Source organism: Lutjanus erythropterus, chromosome 16 (genome assembly GCF_056507025.1).
Source record: "Lutjanus erythropterus isolate fLutEry1 chromosome 16, fLutEry1.hap2, whole genome shotgun sequence".
NCBI classification, from domain to species: Eukaryota; Metazoa; Chordata; class Actinopteri; order Lutjaniformes; family Lutjanidae; genus Lutjanus; species Lutjanus erythropterus.
Window position 1 is genome coordinate 36,660,497 of NC_139332.1, and position 24,429 is coordinate 36,684,925.

A 24,429-nucleotide genomic window follows, 5' to 3' on the forward strand; every position below is an offset into this window, starting at 1 on the left:
TTTATTATCAAGTAGACACAGGAAATGCAATGTTTGCCACTGAGTTCAGCACTAAGTTCTGTTGTTTATTTAAAATGAAGGGATCATTTTCAGTTTTTGTGACAGCGGCTCAGTTTGAAATATTTCTGCTGTTAGATGAAGAGCTGCGTTCGACGGGCTGCCCAACAGCCAGGTACTGAACTGTGCTCTGCTGTTCACAGCCTCATGCCCTGTGCAGCATAAAATAATGTACGTCTTGTGTTATACGTCGCCTTTATCATTATGGGTTTATTTTACAAAATCTCCAAAAGTTATGCTGCCATTCAAGGCTGGATTACAAGGCTAGCCGACATTTTTGTTAGCCTTTGCTGCTCAGCTTGCTTTGGAGGTTAACTCTCCTCACTTTCCCAGCAGTTGAAGGAGACTTTTCTTGATCTTGAGAAGCTGTGGTGATTATTTACTGACACATTGTAACCTGAACTGTACATTTACTGCCACACTGACAACTTACTGCTAACCTTTTCCCCTTTTCCTCCCTTACTATCTCATCCACACATATTAGAAAATGTTTTATTCCTTAACGGAGCTATGCTACGCTTAGGATGGTATCCTTCGGTATGTCTGGTCACAGTAAACTACCATCCTGCAGGGATTTCTTTTTCACTGCGTTAAGAAAAAAATCCATACAGACGAACCTATGTCAAGTCCCTCAGTACCTGCCGGATTTTACAGCAAATACAAACTATGCATAAGCAATACGCACTCCATTAGTCGTTTTATGTGAACATTAAAGACTAATCACCTTCGTCTTCTCTGAATCAGCAGCTTGTCCTACTCAGGTCTATTTTAAGTGAGAGAAATTGAAAGGATTTTTACTTCCAGAACCAGCAGAAGTCCTCCCGCTTTGTAGATCTCAACATCTGTCAGCTCTCTAGAAAACCAGCAATTTTATCACCTTCTCCTCTAGATAAACCCCTGACTGTGTGTTTGTGTGTATGTGTATGTGTGTGTGTGTATGCTGCAGGTGTTAATTGACGGTTGTCAAATGGTGTGACGCAGCTGGTGTGTGTGTGTGTGTGTCTGTGTGTGTGTGTGTGTGTGTGTGTGTGTGTGTGTGTGTGTGTGTTGCACTTCAGGATTGTTTAAGCATTCAGAACAGGTGGACGGGAACATGACAGAGAAAGAGAGGGGGAGAGTGAATTGAAGGAGGGAGCTGAGGAGGAGGTGGTATGGAGATACATTCATCAGCTGAGAGAGGGGAGAGGAGAGAGGAGAGGAGGGGGTGATGGAAGTGGGAGGAGGGGGGATGGAGTTGGGGAGAGAGAGAGAGAGAGAGAGAGCTGAATGCAGTCCAGCAGCGTCTCTGCGCTGTGAAGCAGCAGCAGCAGCAGCAGCCAGTCCAACACTGAAGGACACGCAGAGAGGAGACAGCAGCACGGAGGAGGAGTAAAACAGGAATTAAAAAAAAGAAGAAAAGAAGCATTTATTCTTTATTTTTTATCTCTCTGTGTCTCTTTCTGTGTTACTGAGAGGGCGGATAAAGAGGACAAACAGCAGCAGGAGGTGAAACAGAAGAAGAAGAAGAAAAGGAGGAGGAGGAGGTGGTGGAGGTCCGTGTGTTCATTCCTCTTCTCGCACCGTCGGCCCGAGGAGCCGCGCCGGGGACGGTGTCATTGCGACAGCACTTGGCTTGGCGAGGGAGTGTGCACGAGCAGAGTGTGTGTGCTGGTGTGTGTTGGAGTGTGTTTAGACTCATCTCTCAGGTGGATTTGGAATAATTAAAAAAAAAACCTGGATTTTGCTTACGAGGAGTTGCTTGCTGCTGTTTTGTCTGTTGCACCGCCGTTTTTTCCCTCCTCATTCCTCTTCCTCGGGTGCAGACGTCTGAGCCGGCGCTCTGCTCCGTGCTCACTCGCTCGCTCAGTCGAGGGACTACCACTCTGCACTGCTCTCTTTCTCCTCTTCCTGCCTCCTCTCTCCTCTGCTGCGTTCAGCCGGCGTTGCCGTAAGAGCCGGCACTACGACCGGCACTCGCTGGCTCGCCCACGGAGAGGAGAAGCAGATGGGTGAGTGTGTGTGATAGTGTGTGTGTGATAGTGAATGTGTGTGATTGAGTGTGTGTTGGAGGGAGCACACAGTAGGGGGGTGTTGCTCTTTTCATGCTCTCTTCTGCTTCTTTTTTATCTTTTTTCTTTTAACGTGTCCTATCACCTCATCTTCTCTTCTTCGCCACCTCTCTTTGGCTCGTCATTTGTTCATTTTCCTCCATCAATCACTCTCTTCCCTTCTCCACATCTCGATCATCGTTTTCGGATGACCATCCATCAGATGTTTTGTGTCCCCTTTTTTTTCCATCACTCACCTTCTCCTCCTCGTTTCCCATCTTCTTGTTCCTCCTTCATCCTTTTCTTCTGCAACCATCACTCATTTGCACCATCAGCCAAGCAGCCAGGCAACACACTGAAAAAAATGCACACACACACACACACACGCATTTGTGCATCGTAAACTGGAAGTCATCAAGACTCCGGCGCCTGAAGCAGAGAGGCATTGGGCTTGACATGAAATCGACAGACGGGGGTTGAACCCCGATAATCCCTCCATCCCTCTCTTCATCCATCACTCCGCTGCCTCATCACCCCCTCCAACACGCACACACACACATACATACACACACACGCACGCACACACACACACACACACACACACACACACACACACACACACACCACCTCCACATCCACTGACTCCTCTCCATACCATCATCATCCTCTTCAACTCCCTCAACCCTGATAAAACAAACGCAGTAAAATGACCACAGATGCCTTTAGATGTCCAGGAGGACTGGTACACACACACACACACACAGACACACACTCACAGAATCCATGAATATGTATATAGGCTCTATGCACACACACACGCATAAACACACACACTCAACAGCAGTCTGTTTGCATCAGCCTGATAAACGCCAGTCATGCTACAGTTAGCTTGGTGTTAACAGCTGAGCATCAGCGTACACCGTGAACCCGATCTCTGCTGTTGCAGTTACACACACACACACACACACACACACACACACACACACACACACACACACACACACACACACTCGTAGAGAAAGCAGGCGGGAAGTTGATTCATTCACTTGATAAATTATTCATCAGATGAAAAGTGCTCACATCCTAAAACGTCCCATGTGGTCCAATTTGCAGCTGAAATGTTTATTAATTGTTTGGTTCAGTTGGAAACAGCAGCCTGATTGTTAACGAAGCTTTCATCAGCTCGTGTTTGCCTTCATCATGTCTGCTCCGTTAGCTGTTGAGGCCAAATGAATGAGGTGTGTGTTGCAGCTTTTGGCAGGTGGGGGGGGTCGCTGTTCAATGAGAGACAAAGACAATCAAAGATTAAGACAGAGGCCTAATGTCAGCGTCTGACCTGTGGCCTAGAAACACGGAAACTTCACAGATTATTAGTCTGTAAATGTTAGAATGAAGGAATGTGTGGTAGCTCGAATTTGTCAGTCAAATCTTTGTGGCCAATATAGCGAGGCTGTCTTTTAATAAACTGTATCTAATGTTGTCAACTTCAGGTGCAAATTTGTAATGATTCTTGGCTGAATGATGTATTTCAGCTGCATGTCCTGGTCTTCATCTTGAACTTCAGTTTGCTCATTGTGGTCGTATGGAAAGTGGAACTGACTATCTTGTTGATTAGCTGTAAGCATTAGAGTATATTTAGTTTTAGCACTTGTTGTAGAGTGAGCTGCCATTTTCTTTTGACTGTTATGGTTCATCCAGTGCAGGGGTGGGAAATTATTCTACATGGGGAGCCACAAGTGCGATTTAAGGTTCTAAAAATGGCCGAATCTCCAATAATGGAAGAGTCAGTTGCTCTGTGGATGTCTATAAGCTAATAACTTGCTAACACAGTGATGCACTTCTGCTGCTGGCCATCTTTTGTGGATTTCCATGTGATGGAATAATGGCACCAATAATTTTTGTTTTAGGACGTGCCATGCATGCCAAATACAGGGTGCAATGATAGAAGCAGCAATAGTAGCAGAACAACAGATTTATGGCATTGAGTGACTGTTTAATATGAAAGATTATCATTACCAATGAACACAGCATTGACCCCTTTCAAAATAAAGGCCTAATGGCGTTGTAATAGCAAGAAAAATGATATTGCCTGTCTGTTGCAGGACATGTGGAACCTGAGCTGTATTAGCTCTAAGTCTGCTCGCTCACTTTATGGCAGGAAGCATGGTAACTCTAACAACTGTGGGGAGTGTGTGCTTTTGGAGCAATGGTCATTCCTCTCCTTTCTCTCATAGACAGGAGTGCATGTAGCCTAACTTTGCCATATTTTGTCTAAAATATGTGTATTTGAATTACGCTGGAGATGAGACAGAAGAGAAGAGGGTGGTGCTGCAGGGGCAATCCAAAGCTTTTCATAAAGAATTTGTTTTTCTTTGTATTCAGCAGATGCCAGCCTCTGCAAATGGCCAATCAAAGTAACTCTTTGGCCACCAAATATTACATGTACATGGCCCCCTGTGTCCCTGAATCTCCATACTGTGAGCCTTCGCCAACACAACATTAGTCTAACTCACTGGATGAGCACTGTGGATGAAAGTCCTGCCACTGGCCTCGATATCAGAGCATCCTGCATTTTCAAAGTCCCCAGGAAAAAAGAACAACCTCTTATCTTCAACCTACATGCTGAAAACGACAAATTAGTGCCCGGGATGCTAATGGTACGAACGTAAACAAGATAACAGTTGTTCCCTTTTCTTTTGCAGTGATGTAGTCACTTTAATGCCAGATCTCACCTCCTGATGTGCAAATGTTCCACCAAAATAAGTTCCCTCTTGACAGTATTTTGCAGCAGCACCGTCGCTGCATCCTGGGCTTGGAAGTTTGTGATTAGTTTAAGGAAATGCAAACGAGGCGGGGCTTTTCAGGGTTGCTTGCAGGGTTTTTCCCTTATGGCAGAATGTGTATGTGTGGAGCCACGTTCATGACTATGCAAGACTAACACAACATTACAGCTCCACAAACGTCCCGAGGTTTAAGTAGCTTAAGGATGCAATGTTCTGCAGTGTGTTGCTAGTTTCCTCCACCAGCTGCGAAGTTAAGCTCCTTTTTTTATCAGAAAAAGCACATCAGAATTTTTTGAAGAAGTAGTTAAGTCAGGAAGGCTGCGTTAAGTTGAGTGAAATTGTTCTTACTGTTTTGTATTATAGAAGATTACATTTGGGCCACCAAATTTTGCATGTTGGCCACGGGACCAGTGTTTAAAACTAGTAGTACTGGATTGGGACGATGGACGAGTCCTCTAGCCCTGGAACATTGTGATGTAAAAGCCTACTGTATTTGAGGTGGTGTGTCCCCTCAGAGTTGTTGCCTGAATGCTGTTTTTGACGTGGGAGAGAAAATAAAGAGACGTTAAGTTACGGACATGTGGTGCCAACATGAAGACCCTTTTGGACCTGGCAATGTTATCATCCATCATCAAACCATCAAAGTTTTTACTGCTGACATTGTCAATCACTCAACCCTAATTAGCGTCTGTCCCTGTCCATGTTTTGACAGATATTCAAAGCAGTTTTTTTCAAAATTGATTCAGCTAAAATGTTAATGTTAATAAGTGGAAATGTACTTGTTGCTGCCTTTTCAATATCTCAGCAGTGAAGTTGGCCAAAGTGAAATCTTTAAAAAGAAAAAAATGTTCTCATTCTTTCTGTTCATGATACCTTGAGTTTGTATCCGCCACCAAATGTCTCTCTAAGTGCTGTGTAAAAGCAGGAATAGGCCTCTCCTTGAGGACGTTCTTTGCTGTGATTATGTGTATTATACAGTATGTACTTAAGTGCTGCCGACGGCACTCTTTCAAACAGCCTCTCAGGCGGTGTGTCACCACTAAACCACGTTGTGGAACAGAATAATTCAGATGTCAGACAGCAGACGTTTACAGGCACTTAGTTAGAGGGAACCACTAGGACTGAAACCACAGAGCTGAATGTCCTCTCAAGGACGGTGGAGGCGAGCAAACTTAGTGTTTAGACACCACTGAGTGATGAGTCTGTGTTTGTGGAAGTGCTTTACATCACTGTCACTTAAAACCAGTGCTGCTCTGACCTTTTTCAGCGTTTAAAAGTGTAACTGTGACGGCGTTTCCACGTATCCTCTCCGTGTTGGAGTGAATGAGACGGAGCGTGTTATTATGAGAATCAGCGCGATCAGATGTGAGAGCGGTGGGTGGAAAGATAATCAGACTGAAGCTGGAGTGACTGTTTCCAGCTTTAATGTATGCGCGCTGTATTCCAGAGAGCGTTAGCCTGCCGTTGTCACTGCGGGTGACAGCGCCGGCTGATGGAGTCGACGTTTGCTATGCGCGAGCGTGGCTGCAGGTGTGTGAGTGTGTGTTCAATTTGTGCATTATTGAAAAGTGTGTCTGCATTTGTGTGCAGTTTGGCAGTGATCACAAGTGTGTTTTCTTGCCTACACAGGCTGCCTACACATGTGGTGCATGTGTGTAATATTTAATGTGTGTATCTATGAGAGAGCATTCAGATGCTACACTGCAGGCAATGGAAAAAGGAAAATATTCAGTCTGTTTCATATTCCTTCAACTGGGAATGTTTGCTGCAACCTACACACACATACTCACACACACATCTGCAGAACCTTTTCACACCCAAATGCACTGTGACTCAACCCACTCTGCAACCGAAACATCAGCTGTGCGTTGTAGAGAGAAGTAGTGGAGAGTTATTCATCATTAACATTCATACAGATGAAGGTAAAGATTAAAATGGTCAATTTTACTTCTGTCTTACAGAAAATGTATTGAGTGAATTTGTCATCTTGCTGCTGAGACTTGAAACAAAATGGAAACACTGCAGCACAGTTGGTTACGTTTCATAAGAATTTGGTCTTTTCACTTATTTTTCTGAGATTAATTGTCCACTTTTTGATGTCACACACTTAAAAGGCAACACACTGATGGTGTGTGATGCACATCCAAACACTTGCGCCTTTGTCTTTTTATGTGATTCTAAGGAGAAAATTTGATGAAAAAGAAATGCATTACATTGTACTCAAGCAAGATGGCAGCAAGAAAGAAAATAGCTGAAAAAAATAAGAATAGAAATAGATGAAGGCTGCAGAGCTCCGGCTCTATTTTAGGAAACAGGAGGCATTTTGTGTTCGATTACTTTCTACTGCCAATCTCTTTCAAAAGCATTCACATTAGAGGTGGGAAAAGATTGGATAATTCAACACAAAATGATCACAAATAGATGCAAAATGACCAGATAAAGACACAAAACATCCACAAAGAGACAAAAAAAACACCACAAAGAAAAAAAATAACCGCTTAAGGACAAAAACTTAAATAAAAAGAGACACAGTACAACCACAGACAAAGGACAGACTCCTACCAAGACACAAAAAAATCACAAAGAGACAAAATGACTCAAAATGAACAAGTAAAGACACAAAAAACACCCACATCAGCTTAAGAATTTGGCCTTTTCAGTTAATTTCCCTCAGACTGACTGGCCATTAGTATATCAGACTGTGTGTGACGCACAACAAAACACTCACACCTCTCTGTGTGATCCTGTGGAGAACATTGAGTGTGTGTGTGTGTGTGTGTGTGTGTGTGTGTGTGTGTGTGTGTGTGTGTGTGTGTGTGTGTGTGTGTGTGTGTGTGTGTGTTATCATGAAGAAGAGACGCACTACATAGAACTCAAAACAGAAAGGCGGCAAAAAGAAAATAGCTGGAAAAGAGAAGTAGATGAAGTGTGCAGATCTGCAGCTTCACTCACAGGAATTAGGAGGCAGTTTTTGTTCGATTACTGAGGAAGCTGCTCACTTCTGATCTGCTGCCAGTCTCTTTCAAAAGCATTCAAATTAGAGATGGGAAAAGATACTGTGACACATAATGACCACAAATAGACACAAAATGACTACACAAAGACACAAATTAACTACAAAGGGCCACAGAATGAGCACAAATGGACAAAAACCCCAACAAAGACACAAAAAGCACCACACAGAGGAAAAAAAAACAAACACACACAAAAAAAGAGACACAAAACAACCACAAAGAGACAAAATTGCCCACAAAGACACAAAGGAGCTACAAGGAGACTCAAAACACGCAAGACAAAAATGCTCAAAGACACATAAAAACCCCAGAGACACAACTAATCAAAAAGAAGAAAAAAACACCACAAATTCCCCTAAACAACACGAAACAACCATGTAGAGACACAAACACAGAGACACACTTAAGAATTTGGCCTTTTCCGTTTCCCTCAGATTGACTGTCCATTTTTTCACGTCACGCACTTAAAAGGCAACACACTGACGTACACTGAGCATGACGCACATCAGAACACTCACACCTTCGGTTTTCTGTGTGTGTCTGTTATCATGAAAGTGATGCAGTACGTAGCGCTCAAAGCTGACGGGCGACAACAAAGAAAAAATATAACGGAATAAAGAGTAGAAACAGATGAAGGCTGCAGAGCTGCAGGAAACAGGAGGAGGTTGTGTTACACAGCTGAACTGCTGCCGGTCGCTTTCAGAAGAATTCACAGGAGAGTTATGACACAAAACGACGACAAAACCGACACACAAATGACCAGAAAGGAACAGACATCTATCTCAAAGACAGACAAAATGACCACGAAATAACCACAAAGAGACAAAACTCCAACAAAGGGACACACAGCAACCCCCAAAAGAGACAAATGACTACAAAGAGACAAAACCTGCTATAAAGAGAGACAAAAACTTTCAATTTAGGGACACAAAACAGTCACAAAGTCACAAAATAACCACAAAAGAGCACAAAACACTCACAAAGAGACAAAAAATCCCACAGAGATACACAGCAACCCCAAAATAACACAAAACAACCACATAAGAACACAATTACCACAAAGACACAAATACACATACAGAGACACCAGACACAAAACAACCACAGAGACACAAAACCAACACACAATTCAAAAACAACCACAGAGACACAACATAACCACAAAGACACAAAACACGTAAAGAAGAAACCCAAAACAACCACCAAGACATAAACTTGTTTACAGAGACAGAAAACAACCCCAAAAGACACAAAATAGCCACAAAAAGACACAAAACAACCCCAAAAAGTCAAAAACATGTATAAAGAGACACACAATAAACTCAACAGACGCAAAATAATCACAGAGACAAATACATGTACAAAGGAGACAAATAAACCAAGGACACCAAAATAAGCACAAAAAGACAAAAGTGTCACAAAACAACCAGGGAAAAAAGAGAAACAGTAAACAGTGACAAAAACTGTAGACGTGCAGAGGGACATGAAAAAGTCTCAGTAGGAATAATCAGTTCATTTATTTTTTCCCAGTTTGATTTGATTACATCATTAATCCATTGAAATAACGGATGTAAAATATGTCTCCTGTGGGACTACACACACACACACACACACACACACACACACACACACACACACCTTCACACACCTTCACACACACAGTATTCAGAGCAGCTGCTTTGTTTTCTATTGTATGAAGATGTTCTGATGACCTGCACCAAGGAGACACAGAGGGAAAGAGACAAATAGAGACACTGTGAAGGAGGGTGAGAGACAAAGAGACCGATAACGAGTGTGTCCTCGAGTGAAAGGAGCCCAGAAACACAGAGACAGATAACAGATGTGATAAAACAAACAGATTTATACAGAAACTTAAGAACGTTCTGCTGACTGATGGAGCTGTAAATCCTCCTCTGACGGCGTCAGACATCACATCTCCGTCAGCGGCGTTTCCTGCGTCCCTTTTCGTCTCCGCGGGACTTCGGTTTATTAACCCACATGATGCCAGCAGCCATATATCAGCCCTCACCCCTCGGTCCGTCCTCCGCTCGGCTTGTGCGGGGAGGAGCATTCATCATGTCTTACGCGCCAGATGACACCAGTTAGAAACTCGATCAACGGCGTTTGAAAAGCCATTCTCGCGGCGGCGGAAATGGCCGGGCGAGAATGAGCCGTCACGGTTTATGTCAGGTGAGGAGAGAGAGAGAGCGAGAGAGAGGGAGAGATGTCAGGCCTCTCGCTTTAATGTCGTAATTAAAGCGTATGTGGGCAGCCTTTCATGGAGTGACTGGTGAGAGATGATTGGCGGCGCAGGGGGAGATAAAATGATGGTTTTTAATTGGAGGCTGTCTCCTCTCAGTGAAACCGGACAGATGAAATGAAATTACAAAAGAGTGATAGATGTACAAAGAGTCCAGAGTCGAATCGTTTCTTCTTGAATGAAACAGAATCATTTTAAACACAGCTGGAACAAATCCCCGCCGTCCTGCAAAGATAGAAAATAGGTGAGAAAAAATAGGTGAGATTTATAGCCTGACTGTCCATCAGGTGTGATGAAAAACAGGTTTTGATGAAATCTTAGTAATAATTCATGTAAATTTATTATTTTTATCATAAGGTTGCATTCATGTATTCAATTATAGCCTTGGACTAAGATGGATCTGAGAATGAGAGAGTATGAAAGAGTATGGAGTGTTAAAATCCCTTCAAATGTGAATTTTTCAATTGATATTTTTGACAGACTAGAACTGATGTTATAATGTGGTAGTTTGTCAAGAAGTCATGGAATTTAATTTATTCGATTTGTAGAAGTGGACAGTTTAGTTTACCTTGTGAGGCAGCTGGATTTGCAAGATCACATGAGAATCTTTCTTGCCAGGCTCCAAGCTATCTGCACCAGAGGTGGTGCGAGCCAATCAGCATCCTCGGAGGAACCACAGGCAGCTATGGGCGTGGTTTCAGGTGCGCTGACAGCAAGAAGAACAGTTGAGTTGCGTCGCCTGGAGAGGTTAGCGTAGATACTGTGATACAATCAGATATATCAGAACTGAAGAGCTTTTCTTTATTGAAAGAAGGGCAGAGAACAAAACTGAAGGCTCCACCACCTGAGCTACAGGACCAGTAGTAGTACCGTATTTATATCTGCTAACACAGTAATGTCAAGCCTAATCAGCCGGCAGGATTTCATTGTGAAAGTCTGCAACACAACCTTTGACCCCACATCCTGCCAAACAATGGGACGTCACTGACAGCGATGTAAGCTAGCTCCATGCTAAAACTGATGACATGAAGCCAAAAGTAATCAGCAGGGGACACTAAGTTGTGGACAATACAACGCCTAAGGCAAGGTTGGATGTTTGGGAGGATTATGGTGCATTCAAAGCTGCTAGTTTCAAAAAGTGTTAGCTTTTGATAGCCACAAGCTAAGCTCATTGTCACTATGGAAACATATGAACAGCTGCAGGAGCACCGGATCTGCACCAGATGAGAGCACAATGAGTGATAAGTGATTGACTGTGTTTGGGTGTTGGTCACAGGTGCGGGTCGGGTCATGTGGGGCTTATATTAATGTTCCAGGTTGTGCGTAACGGGTTGGTACTACTTTTTTCTTTGGTTTGCAAAACTGGACTCGTGCAGGACTCTGACACAGACATGAGCGTGGTGTCAATCTTCTCATCTAACTCTGGGCAAGAAAGAGAACAAGAGCATTTACCAAACTGTTAAGGAAGAGATGGCTGGCTGATCATGAAAATCATTATTCAGTCTGACTTTGATATTTTTTATGACGTGCTACAAAAGATGCCAATTTCAAGAGATGTCATTCAACTTTAAATATGTCTTACCTGTTCAGCTGCATCCATCTAATCCACACTTTTCTGGCTCTGGCACATGAAGAGGAAATACCCATTCTTAGAAGCAAAAGTCAGCAGATACCAATTGCTGTAATGTAGGCAACAATTTGGAAATCAGAAAAAACTCCATGTCTGTTTTATTCTGTCAACATTTATTTCTTCAGACTAAAATAAACTGTGAGAGCAGTTTTTATCTGCAGGATCAATGTGGCATTTTTGCTCTGATTTTCAAGCCTGGGAACCAGATGAATCTGCAGAGCTCATGTTTTCTTGCTCCGGCTCATACATCTGCACAAGTTGAAGTTTTGACTCTGCTTCATGACTTTTGAAACTTGTACTTTTGGAGGCATCCACGCGTGAATGACAGCTTAAATATTTGTTGTTCCTGTGGTAGTTGTGTCCATGCTGCTTTCTTCATTTGTTCCATAAAAACAGTCAGTACCAAAAAGTCTCTGACAAGGACAGAAAAAAACAAACTGCTTGAACATTTTAGTGAGTTTCAGCAGTTTGGAGTAAACAGCTGTCACATGTCAGAGCCGATCCTAAAATGTCTGTGCGAGCTCTGCAAAAAGAGACAAAATGAGAGTGAAACTTTACTCTTTGGTTCACCGACTGTAACAAATGACCCTCACAGGGGACGTCATTTGGTCAGGACATTAACTTTCACAGTGGAGGTTTTCAGTCACAGATGGTTCGTGTCTCACATGATCTGAGCCAAACAGAGCAGGACAAGCAAACACAACACAGAGGTTTAAAGAGGACACGGCATGAGGGCAGTGTTCAGCAAACTGCAAACAAAAAACGTCTTCTGTTGAACAGAAACATCTCTGATTCTGACAAGAGTTCTTTGCACAAAGGGACTTTTTGTGTGCATTTTCCTTTAAGTGTGAATGCTGTAAACTCCTTTTCCTGGTTAGTATTTAAACATTTTATTTCTGTGCAGCTGTAATAACCTGAACTTTTTCTTTTCCGATCAATAACGACCAGACTGTCTGGTCTCCTCATGAGAGGGGATTAATGAATAGACTTGGAGAGGTAGATTCATATTAGATTAAGAAACAGAATCCTTGAACTCGTCTTTTTACTCATTTACAGAGGAACTTCATGCTGAACACGTGAATACTTCAGACATTTCTATGTGAAGTGAAAGCATCTCAAGGCGTCATGAAGAAGAATGAAAATACTGTAGAACAGAGAAGAAACAGTGCAGGGTCAAATGTGACCCCAGGGAAATAAAAGACATCAGATGAATGTTTGGCTGCTTATCAGCACAGTCAGTAGCAGGAGCTGCAGCAGTGGATGTGACCCCAAAGTTGTACTTTGTCTCAGAGTCATAACTTAAACACAGACATGATGCTCATATTTTATATTCATTGTGACCTACACGTTCTGAGGATATCATTATCTCTGCTCCATCAGGGATAAACAGCCAGAAAACTGCAGAGAAATCAGAAAAAAGACGCTTCTTCTAACTGTGATCTTCAAGGTTTCTTCAGTACCGAAGTGATCCAGTCTCAGCTGTGTGTTCATCCATGACAGCACTGCGAATTGGAACCGCTAACAGCTAATCAATGAGAGTTTTAATGGTTTTAATTTGGCAAGATTTATACAAATATATTTTTAAGTTATGTCTTATGTTGCAGCCCACAACTGAGTCAAAAGGAGCATACTTACATACTTGTTCCCATCCTCTATAACATTATGGGAACTTAGTGTGGTGTTGAAATTACAAGTAGGAAGTAAAACAGGAGCTGGGGTATCATTAATCCCATGCAGGGAAACTGAAATCACAGAAGTTCAAGAACAGATAATTAGTGCTTATTACTTACTTAACTGTTTAAAACATTCAACAATATACAACTTAACTCAGCTTTATTTATTCATTTTGATTCTAAAAGATGCAGGCAGCCAGCTTGGTGTTTTAAGCAGCAGGGTAATGGGATCCATTTTCTTGATTTTGGTGCAAACTCTGGTTGCATTCTGAACTAGCTCTAGGTTTCTAATTAGATTTTTTGGGTAAACCAATAAAAAGGGAATTGCAGAAGTCTAAAAGGCTCGTAATAAAAGCATGAGTGAGAATTTCTGCATCCTTCTGAGATAAAAAGGGTCTAACTTTCACAATATTCCTAAGATTTAAAAAAGGATCTTTTTTTTGTAATGCTGTTAAAATGAGAACCTGTCCACTGAGGCCATCATGCACTGAGTGCATTTTTTCTCTCTCTGTGATAAACAGCACGAGGGTCGACTTCATGAAAAACAAATCTGCTCACATGTGATGAAGATTTAGCCCGAGGAGGCAACAGCCAGTGTTTCAGGTATCAGGACCAAGACGTCTCTCTGATCTCTAGATGAATGCAGATACATTTAAAGACGTTAATGAAAAGCTTAATTGTTGTCAGACGAACAAACAGCGAGTTCCAAGACTGCATTATGGTCAAAGTGTCGTTCCACCTCTTTCTCTCTTGACATATACTGTTAACCTGCATGCAACCAAAGCTCAAACCCGCTCAAACGTGATTGGTCAGTACTACTTGGACTACAAACAGAAACCAGAGCAAATCTGATATGCATCTTGTCCCTCGGCTACAGATTCATATGCAGATATCAGTTTATAGAGATTATATGACACATGAAGCATGAAGAAGCAAAGGGTATAAAAATATACCAGTTCTATACTAAACATGCCAACATAAACAGTAACTGTAAGGTATAATGTGCAGAAATCGTTCCAAATAGGTGAGAAAACAAGGACGTTATAATAAGTCATAATTAAGATATAACAATATAGATAAAAATAACTGGAAGATAAAATGTGAAAATGATTTTATAGAAGTAAAATCATTAAAGGAAAATTAAAGTAAAGAATATATTATAAAAGAAGAAAATGGAAAAGGGAAATTAATTACAATGAATTAATTTAATGTCTAAGCAAACCGCAGTCTTTTGTCTAATGCATGCTGGGATGAGTTTGAGACTTTTCTTCTAATCCTAATTACTACCTAATTGTCTCCTCTCATGAGTAAAATTATTCTGTCATAATATTAATTACTGTAAAAAAAAATAATAATAATAATAATAAGAGATGCCAGATGCCCGCCAAGATAACTCAAAAAATCTGACTTCAGTTTGAGTAATTACCTGTAAATAAATGAAAGCACAGAAGTTTCAGAATTAAAAGTTGAAGATCAAATAATGAAGTTTAAGTTCAGAATCTCAGATGATATATCCAGAATGTGACATTTTCTTATCATTTAAACTGGACAGTGTGTGCATATTTTATTTTTCATTTCATTTAATGGACGCAGTGCATGACAATACACTCCTCAGTGCGTTTAATACAGCAACATTCAGACCAGAGAGCTTTTTAAAAATCACAGCAGCCCGACTCTACAGCGGTGACATTTTAAGAATATGTTGTAAAATGTAAAATCCACCTTTCACTGCTGCTGCTCTAATGATGCGTCACAGCGCTTCTACAGATGAGTGTTTTAGCAAAACTAACATTTAGAGCCAAGTGGTTCAACTCTCAGAGTCAGTCACCCTGCAAACCTGCGACTTTCTGAGAATAAAGTGGACTCTTAACACCTATTTGAGCCCCTCTGGCTCAAGTGGCGCTGAAGAGTCGGACCACAGAGTCTCAATGTGTTAGTTATTCACTGCTTGTGTTCATCTACACCACAGGTCAGCAGCAGTGGCTTTAAAAGTACTAATTTTCCTGCTGCTGTCAGCTGGGCTGCAGGAGGGCTCCTCCCAACTGAAGGACAAAAGTAGCTGCAATTACATACAACCTGACTATAATGCAAGTTTTTTTTTTCTTTTTCCTCAAATGAATCATACATCTGAGCAGCTAAAGAATAAAGCAGCCCTCATCAGTAAAAAAATCAGTAAGCAGGTCATGTCTTCTTGGAGCCATACTTTAAACCATTTGTTCACAACCCGGGGTCCAAACCCCACTATGTGGGGCTTGCAAAAATTATAAGAGGTTGTCAAAATTAGATTTACACATTATCAAAAATCAAAATTTGTACAAAAGTCTGTATTAATTCTATATATAAAACAGAATTTTCATAGGTTCAGATACATTTTTAGCATTGTAAATGACATTCTTCACAATTTTTAGCAATGATATCTGGGTGCTTTATGATTTCTAGTGGTGATATCTGGGTTTTTAATAATTTTCACCACAAACCCATTCAGCAATATTTCTCTGTTCATCACAGTAGCTGCCAGTATTGTGTTGCTCTAAATCAAACAAGAGGTTTACAGTGAAGCTTTCAGCTAGCTGTCATGTTGTCCATCTTTGCAAACAGTCAGTGGGTCAGATGTTTGGTCATCTACAGCTGGAGCTCTCCCTGCATTCATTAATCTGTCGTGACCTTGCTTTAATAGTACTGTGGTGTTGCAGCCTTCGTAGTCTTGACTCAGACTATGCTGTGCCAGAAATAAAACTGAATGTTGCTGTAAATCTTCATCTTGTTTTCTCCTCACCTTGCATCCAAAGTAGAGTTGCGCAAAGTGACTCTGCCTTTTTTTTTTTGTTTTGTCAAAAAAATTCAAGAGTGTAACCTTGTTTCTGTATCAAGTGATATTCAATTTGGAGTTCTGTGTTTAGGTTCAGTGTTGTAGTCAAAACCACCTAAATCAAGACCAAGTCATGACTTAGACCAGATTGTATCAAGACAGAAACAAGACCAAGGGTTGAGGGGTAGATGTGTTGAGACTAAGTCAAGACCAAGGCAGAGTGAGACTTAGTCAAGACCGGGAAATCAGATAAAACAAAAACTATCTAGTGATATCTGTGCAGTTTTGGTCTTGTCCAGTCTTGAAATAAATTCCTGGATCCTCTTTGTCTGAAACTGAGACAAGGCAGAGTGAAAATGCTGTCAACGAGACCTTCAGAAAGTTGGAGACCAAGACTGATCTTGTGTTCTACAAGACTGGTGAGGACCGATGTCAGGTCTGATCAGTCCAGGTCTGTATAGCGTGAGCACAGAGGTTGAACATTTTGAACACGCAGAACAGATGATTAAAACATGGAATCTTCAAGGTTAATACAAATGATGTACCTTTCTGATGGATAATTAGTCTCACCTGCCCTTTATTAGCCCTCCCTTCCTTGAGTATTTAGTGGGTGTGTTTCCCTCATGTCATTGCCAGTCTGTCTTTGGTCCAGTGTTCTAAACCTTTCCTAGTGCTTTCCCAGTCCTTTTGGACCTTTGCATTGTTGTTTCCTTGCCCTTGTCTGTTTTGGGACACTTAATTCTTGCCTCCTCCCAGTTAAGTTTGTTTGCTTTGTTGGACTTCCCTCTTAGGATGTAACCTTTGCCTGCCTCACCATATTGTAAGTTTTTTGTATTTCTCTCAGCCTCCAGAGTTCTACCTCATGTGTCCCCCTACTTGCTCAACTGTGATAGCTGGTTAGCGAATGGACGAAGCTAGAAAGTTAGTGTTTTTGGTGACTGTAATGTGACATATGTCAAACAGATGATGAGGTTTCTGGGACATGGGTTATTCAGATTGTTGAGGACGTTCTACGTTACAAGATTCCAAGGGATCGCTTGATTGTGTAACTGGGATTGATACCAGATGACTTAATTATAAAGTACAACAGCTATCTCTTGAAAATCTTGACTCTTGCATGTAGGCCATCAAAAGGAGCTGGAGGAAATGTGACCCTGAAACTTCAGAGCAGCGGCTGGACATTGTAGAAGAAATATAGTGAGCTAAATTCTGCATACTAGACAAAAGATGGGTCATGCTCTTAGCTGATATGACAAGAATAGATCAATAGATGAGGTTTTCATTATTGTTGGTCTGCTGCTCATATACTGCTCACTGAAATGCTGAAAAATGAACAACTAAAAAGTAAGAAAAAAAAAAAAGATTATGAGGTCAGGGTACAATCAAAACTGGGCCTCTGCACGCACAGAGTCTCTGGAGACTCGCAGTGATTTGGAGCTGTAGAGGACTGTTAGTCTCCGACCTGTGACATATGGCGAACGTCCCCACAGCATTAGTACAACAGTCTGTTATAATGTGCACAGTGTTAAAAGTCGTCTGCTGTCTGCTGCTCTCTTCATGTGGAACCAAACAGAAGCTCTGTTTGACGGTCGAGCCGTCTCCCCACAGAGCTGACCCCCCCACCCTTCATGAAGGCGGCGCTGCAGCGCCTGCTGGGTTCTGAGGGCGTTACGTAACCGGGACAGTGTTGGTGAAAAGTGTTACAGTACCCCGAACGTTGTTGACAGATGACCTTGGGCTAAAGCACTGCAGAGAGCTGCGCGTTACGTTTGTCAGTCTCCATGTTACATCACATAAACATAATGCAGCAGCAGCAGCAGCAGCAGCTCTAACGTCCTCAGAGGGCTGCAACTCACAAAGAAACAGAGAAAACTAGTGTCAAGAGACGCATTTACTCCAGGTTGAGTTTAGACTGCTGGTAACTGCATTAGAGCATTGACACTTGGTATCCAGCAGTTTGTAGAGGACATACTGTCATTGATTGTCATAGTGGTTTTCCTTGGTCAGGCCTGCAGACAGTGATGTCAGATTGTCCTGCTGTCTGTCCAACTCTTGCATCCACAGTGAGATATCGCCTTGACGGACCAGATTTCCATGAAATTTGCTGTGAATATTCATGGTCACTGCAGGTCAAAATGTCCGTGTGTACACGGGAAATATCATGATTTAATCTTCAGATTTTTATTAAATTTGGAGAGCACATTCACAGTGGCCAAAAAGATTCATCCAATCGATGTTGGTGCACCTGGCTTTTCCTCTCGCGTCTCGTTGAGGTCAAATCGTCAGAGTTGCACACAGATGATATCCAATCCACTATCATGCCAAAGTGTGTAATATACCCACCAGTCCAACGTGGTCGTGTCATGTTTTGTCTCATCATGTCATCAAGTCATGTTCTCAAATAATATTATGTCTGATTAGACCTAAAAAATAAAGCTTGCTGAGAGATATTTTAGGTGATGGTCTCTTGTGTGAAAGATCTGTGTTATCAAGCATTTGTCATCCTTTACTCCCCTCATTATCGCCCCCTGGGTTAGGGTTCGGCAAAACGTGACTCTGACACCAGGGTTCAACATAAATCATGGTTCATGGCCACAAAACATTTGTGTCTTTATTCCAAATTTTTATCCTCATGCTGTGACGCTTCACCAACACATTACAGTTCCACGAATATCCTGATTCCTTTGTGCCTTTTAGTTCAACATTCTACGAAAACGGTGAATGTCCTCGTCGCCCGCTAACTATCAACACACCGGGGCTACTGAAGTCTGGGTTTACTGAGCCTACTCAAACTCAAACTCAAACGATCCTTACACAAGAACCAGAAACACAAAAGGTGGCTGATGGAAAAAAACAAACAGCAACAAAAATGTTGGAGTGAATTTCTGCAGGGGTTTAAGTGATGGAAACTGATGCATCTAATGATGTCATGCTTCCACTTTCCTCAATTAGTTGAAAAGTCAAACTTGTTGGGAACAGACACAGTTAAAGACAGCTCTGTTAAGTTGACTTAAAGTTTCGATTTGGGCCACCAAAAATCTAATTTGGCCACCAAACTTAGGGGCTAGGTATTCCCTTCACATGATACTGGGCTGCAATATCTCATAACTATATTTTCTCATTCCTGCCTCTCATAGGATGAACTTTTAGCAGGCAGCATGTCAGTCCACCACTTTGGTCTAGACTCAAATACGCCTACATCTATTCTACCTAGATGAGCATTTAGATCAACTTGGCTGAATGTGGTTGAGAAGTAAAAGTTGTTTAAGATGTTTAAGTTCCAGTTGAATTTGATGGTGTTGATGTGACTTTAGGATTTAAAGTTGAACACTGTTGAATGTAGCCTGGAAGTCTGAAAAACTTTTACTTTTCAACAAACTTTAGCCTCCTTTTTCAATGTCTGTCTTCAAGTTCACATCAGAGTCGTTGGTTAAGTGATCCGATGTGACTTTGTGCCCATGTCTGCAGACCGAGTCACACCCACAATCTTTAATTCAGGTCGAATAAATTTTAGAAAAGGTTCAGAAATGTTCTTCCATTTTTAAGTGGAAGTGTGTCTGCAGGCTGCGTCCTGAAGAGCAGCTCTCAGTTTGACATTTGCAGTTATTTGCTGAAGCTGTCGCGCAGCACATCACACGCTACAGGTGATATTATGCAATAAGTTACTGTGCAGCAATAGAGGGGCATATTTTCTTCTCTGTGCTGAGCTGCCTGCATGAATCAGCTCAGTGTAATGGAGATTAAAAAAAAGAGAAAAAACGGCACACAGAGTCATTTCCTTTTTGTTGAACAGCTCAGCTTGCCATCCTCCCTATTTGGATATTAATGACAATTGTAGTGCAGGTTACATTTCGGAGGAGAAATCGCAGTAATCACAGTCATTTGGAACAGCGTGACAATGATGGCATGTTTTCAGAGCACAATGCTGAAATTGTTCTGTATTATTATTCATGCTTGAGTTTCTCAAGTGGGTCTCTCTCCCTTGACACACTTATTCGCTTGTAATCACTTCTCTTATACATATTTCATTTTTATTCAGGATTCATGTGCATTTATTTGACTGTACTGAGAGCATTAATAGAAGAAAATCAAGCTAAATCTAAAACTGAATTAAAGTCAATCTTTTTAATTACTTATAGCCTTAAACTTAATGTACAATAAGCCATCAGATTCTGTATTTGCTGTATGTTTCTTTCATTACACAATCTTCAAGAGTTTGATGCTGAAGTTCTGACTGATGACATTATTACTGTCTGTCCTGTCATCAGTTAAATTTGTTCTTCCAGAATGGAAAGATACACTTTAAGTTCAGATGCAAACAGAAAAAGACAGACGAAATGGAAACTTTAAAGGAGGACGTCCTGGTTGTAGCTGTATTTCAACTTTGCATGTTTCCTTAAAAGGATAGTTCACACAAAAATTAAAATTCAGACATCATCTCCTCACCCTCATGCCGATTTATGGTCAGGGTTATTTTGTTAGCCCACAAAACGCTGCTGGATGAAAACAGTGTTGCAGAATCTCCTAAACAGCGGAAATGAAGGGTTTTCACACATAAAAAACAACTGGGAAAAAATAAAATGCGTCCATACTGCTTGTTTGGCATAATCCAAGTCTCCTAAAGCCTCAACGTGCTGTTTGTGTGTGAACATGGCTCCAAGTTAAGGATCTACAGTGAAGATTCAGGCTAAAAACATGGTGTAAATAACTCAACTTGGTCAACTTGGCATTTTTGGGCTTTAAGAAGACCTGTATTATACCAGACAAGCAGTATGGAGGAATTTTATGTTTTTATTCTGTTGTGTTTTTACATTTGAAAACTGGTCACCATTCACTTCAACTGTTTTCCTGTGAGGATGAGTAGATAATAGGTGAACTATCCCTTTAATTTCTTATGATGTATCATGATTATTTTATGATTTTTGTACATATCTGCTCTGTAAATGACTTATCCTGCAAGAAGAAATATCAGAAACCAAAAGGCAGAAGTTTCCATGTTTTGGTTTCATGATGGTTCCTCTTAGTTTTGGATTAATTTTCAGGATCAGTCTGCTGGTATCAGTCAGTGTGGACAGAGACTTCGATACAGCCAATCAAATCTTGCATAAAATGGTCACATAATCTTTGCATGATAGTCTCTGAAAAACAGTCCACATTAGTTTTCCTGGTGAGGATAAAGTTTCACAGTCATTTGGTTCGTTCCTCTTCACCTTTATTTATTAACACCTTTCTGACACTGCTGTCCGGTTGTTGTTGTCTCTGTTTTAGTGACCTAAAACTGTTTGCATGTGGACAAAAGACCTCATTCCTGTGCATTACATCCACTATCCTAGTAAAATTATACTGAAATGTGGACAGAATGAAAAGCTGGCACACAGGAGCAGAGTGATGCACCACTGTCGGGTTTGACTGTTTTGCCACAGGAAGACTTTTATTGACTTTCCTGATTGGATTTTATTCCCAAAACTGAATTTTTCATTGTCTACTGTCACTTTTGTCTTCTATATTTACTCAAGGACAAAACATCTGAGCTGATTCTCACCTTGAGAGACAAATTCTTCCATTAATTGTGCCTGCAGCGTGAAATGGTTTTGAAATTGACTGAAATGTTTTGTCCTTTTTCTCTTTTTCAGCTCAACTCAGAAAGTCCTTGATGGTAAAAAAAAAAACACACAAAAAAAATCCAATTAACTGCAGAAATGCTGGTGTTAGAATCGAATCAACGGATGAACGTGGCCCGTGTGAATGTAAACGCTGATATGAAATTGGTTATGACATCGGCTTTGGAAGATATAATAACAACACTTTTGTCCAACAAACCACCAATTGCTCTGCAGAACTGTGTGGTAATAAAAGGCACTGATCCTCAAAAATCTGCTACAATCCCTCTTCATTATAACCAGCTAAAATACACAATCTAATTCTACAAAATCTGAAAATGTACAAGTGGCATTTGGTGAGGATGGAACATGGAACTGAAAGTAAAATGACTTCACTGAGCAGACATACGTAAGACGAGAGGCTTTGCTTGAGATTATTGTTTTAATGCTTTAATCTGAATTTCATTTTAATTCAGAATGTAAGTGCACACTGAGGTCTCCATAATTCTTCCATGAGCCTGAAAAAAGCAAAAGTTGTTTCCTCAACTTTTCTCAGATTTATGTCATTGCAAAACAAAAGATGTTTTCTTGAGACCATGAGATAATTAACCCGCTGTCACAGAAAATTAGGTTTGTTTTCTCGAGATAACAAAAAAATTAATTTGTGATCATGATAATGGTATTTTAAAAAAATAACAAGCACATCTGTTCTTGGCTTCCATGGAGGCTTATGGATGTTGCTTTATTTTATAAATCAAAGTTCAAGATGAGATGTTTGTGTGCCTGGCATCACCAAACTAATTAGACTGGAACAGCGATGTCTCTGGTGACTAATTTCTCTGTCAATTAACGACAAATTTTAGTTTAGACTAGTATGACAGTAAGAAAACACTCTGACTGGCTGGACCACTTTTGATGTGGATGCAAACAGTTAAGTTGAAGCCTGGAAAGATGGATTCTGGTGTGATCTTGTGAATCTGGCTGCCTTGGAGGGTTAAAGACGTACCTGCAAGAGCAAATAAAACATGAGCTTGCAGATTCGTCCGGTTCCCAGGCTGCTGATTTTGGTGACTTGAAATGAAAGATGTTTCAGCAGACTTTGAATCTTAAATTTACTTGCAGAAAATAGATTTTTTTACACTGAGAACTTGTTGTGCAGCCAATTAAACCCTGTGTTTAAAATACTGAGGAGAGGATGATGGACTCTGACACCTCGGGAACTGACCATTGAGTTTTTCGTGTTGACACTTCCTCCATCTCCGACCCACATTAGTCGACATTAAAAGCGGCAGTTCTCTCAGATCAGAGTTAAAAAACAAAGTGTTCCTTTCAATCTCTCCCTCCCACTCTCTTCTCTTCTTCAGTTATTTTTCTGTTTCTACATCTCAAACATGTGTTTTCTCTCCCACTTTTTTTTTTTTTTTTTTGCTCTTTTCCACAAAACCTTCATTCCTCCTCCCACTCCCTCTGAGGCTTCATCTTCCTTTTGGGTGTCTGTGTCTTTCTGTGTTCTGTTTTGCTCAGTTTGTTCTTCCTCTTGTCATTTAGATGCTTTTATCGACCTCAGTCATGTCTGCGCTTGTCGACTTAATTTTACTTTTTTTTGTTGTGAAGGTCTCTCTGTCTTGAAGAAACTGGGATAATCCTCTTTGTTCTTTATCTTTGACTCGACTGAATAACTGAGTTATCTGCTTCACTTCTCTCTGTGTTTTTCTCCCTTTATTATTTATCACTTGTTAATCTCCTCAGTTGTGTGGAAAAAAAAAACATTTAGCATTTTTATTCAGACTGACATGTAGTGAATACAGAAAAAGACAAATCAGGTCGATAGAAAACCTTGTATCTGCGAAATGTCTGGTTTCCTCTAACAGAAAAACAGAATTCACACACAACTTTTTTAAAATATATGCATCTACAGTGACGGGCACTCATTTTTCTTAACATAAAGAATTAAAAGTAAGTTTAAAGCTGCTAAAAGCAGTTCTGGAGACAGTTATTTCCAGCTTGTTGGGTACTGAAGCTTCAGGGCAGACTCAACATTCAGGTATATTTCTCCAGAGTTGCTTGTAGATGCGTTACGTTAAACAATAATAAATATAGATCTCAACACTAATTTTTACACTGATGAATAGTCTGACTCACACTGCAGGTATAAAGTCCTGCCATCAGTTGCTTGCTTCATGCGGCATCGTGGCGTCCTCTATCTCCATTTTCAAAATCCCACTGAAACAAGGACCGCAACCTACATGCAAACATGTAAATGGAAAATTAGTGCCTAGGATGCTAATTTGACAACAAGCTAACGGCTGCTTTTCTTTTGCAGTGATGTAATCATTTTAATGCCAGAGCTCGCCTCCCGATTTGCACATAATCCACCAAATCATGGTACCCCTCGACACTATTTTGCAGCAGCACCGTCACTGCATCCTGGGTTTAGCTCCGCCCAAGACGTCTGTGATTGGTTTAAAGAAATGAAAACAAGGCGGGGTGTTTTTTTCCTCCAATAGCAGAATGTGCAACCACTGAGCACTGTGGAGACGTCTGGCTATGTGAGACTGATGAGTGACCAGTGTTGG

General features: G+C 41.0%; 1 protein-coding gene across 1 annotated transcript in view; it reads left to right on the forward strand.

Annotated features, from left to right (window-relative positions):
• The first annotated feature begins 1,382 nt into the window (after window positions 1-1,382).
• LOC146313581 (glutamate receptor ionotropic, kainate 5-like) overlaps window positions 1,383-24,429 on the forward strand; it is a 235,029-nt gene continuing 211,982 nt past the window's right edge. The window contains exon 1 of the mRNA XM_084738849.1: window positions 1,383-2,045. The gene's annotated coding sequence lies outside the window, so the exon portion shown is untranslated. The remainder of the gene's footprint in view (window positions 2,046-24,429) is intronic.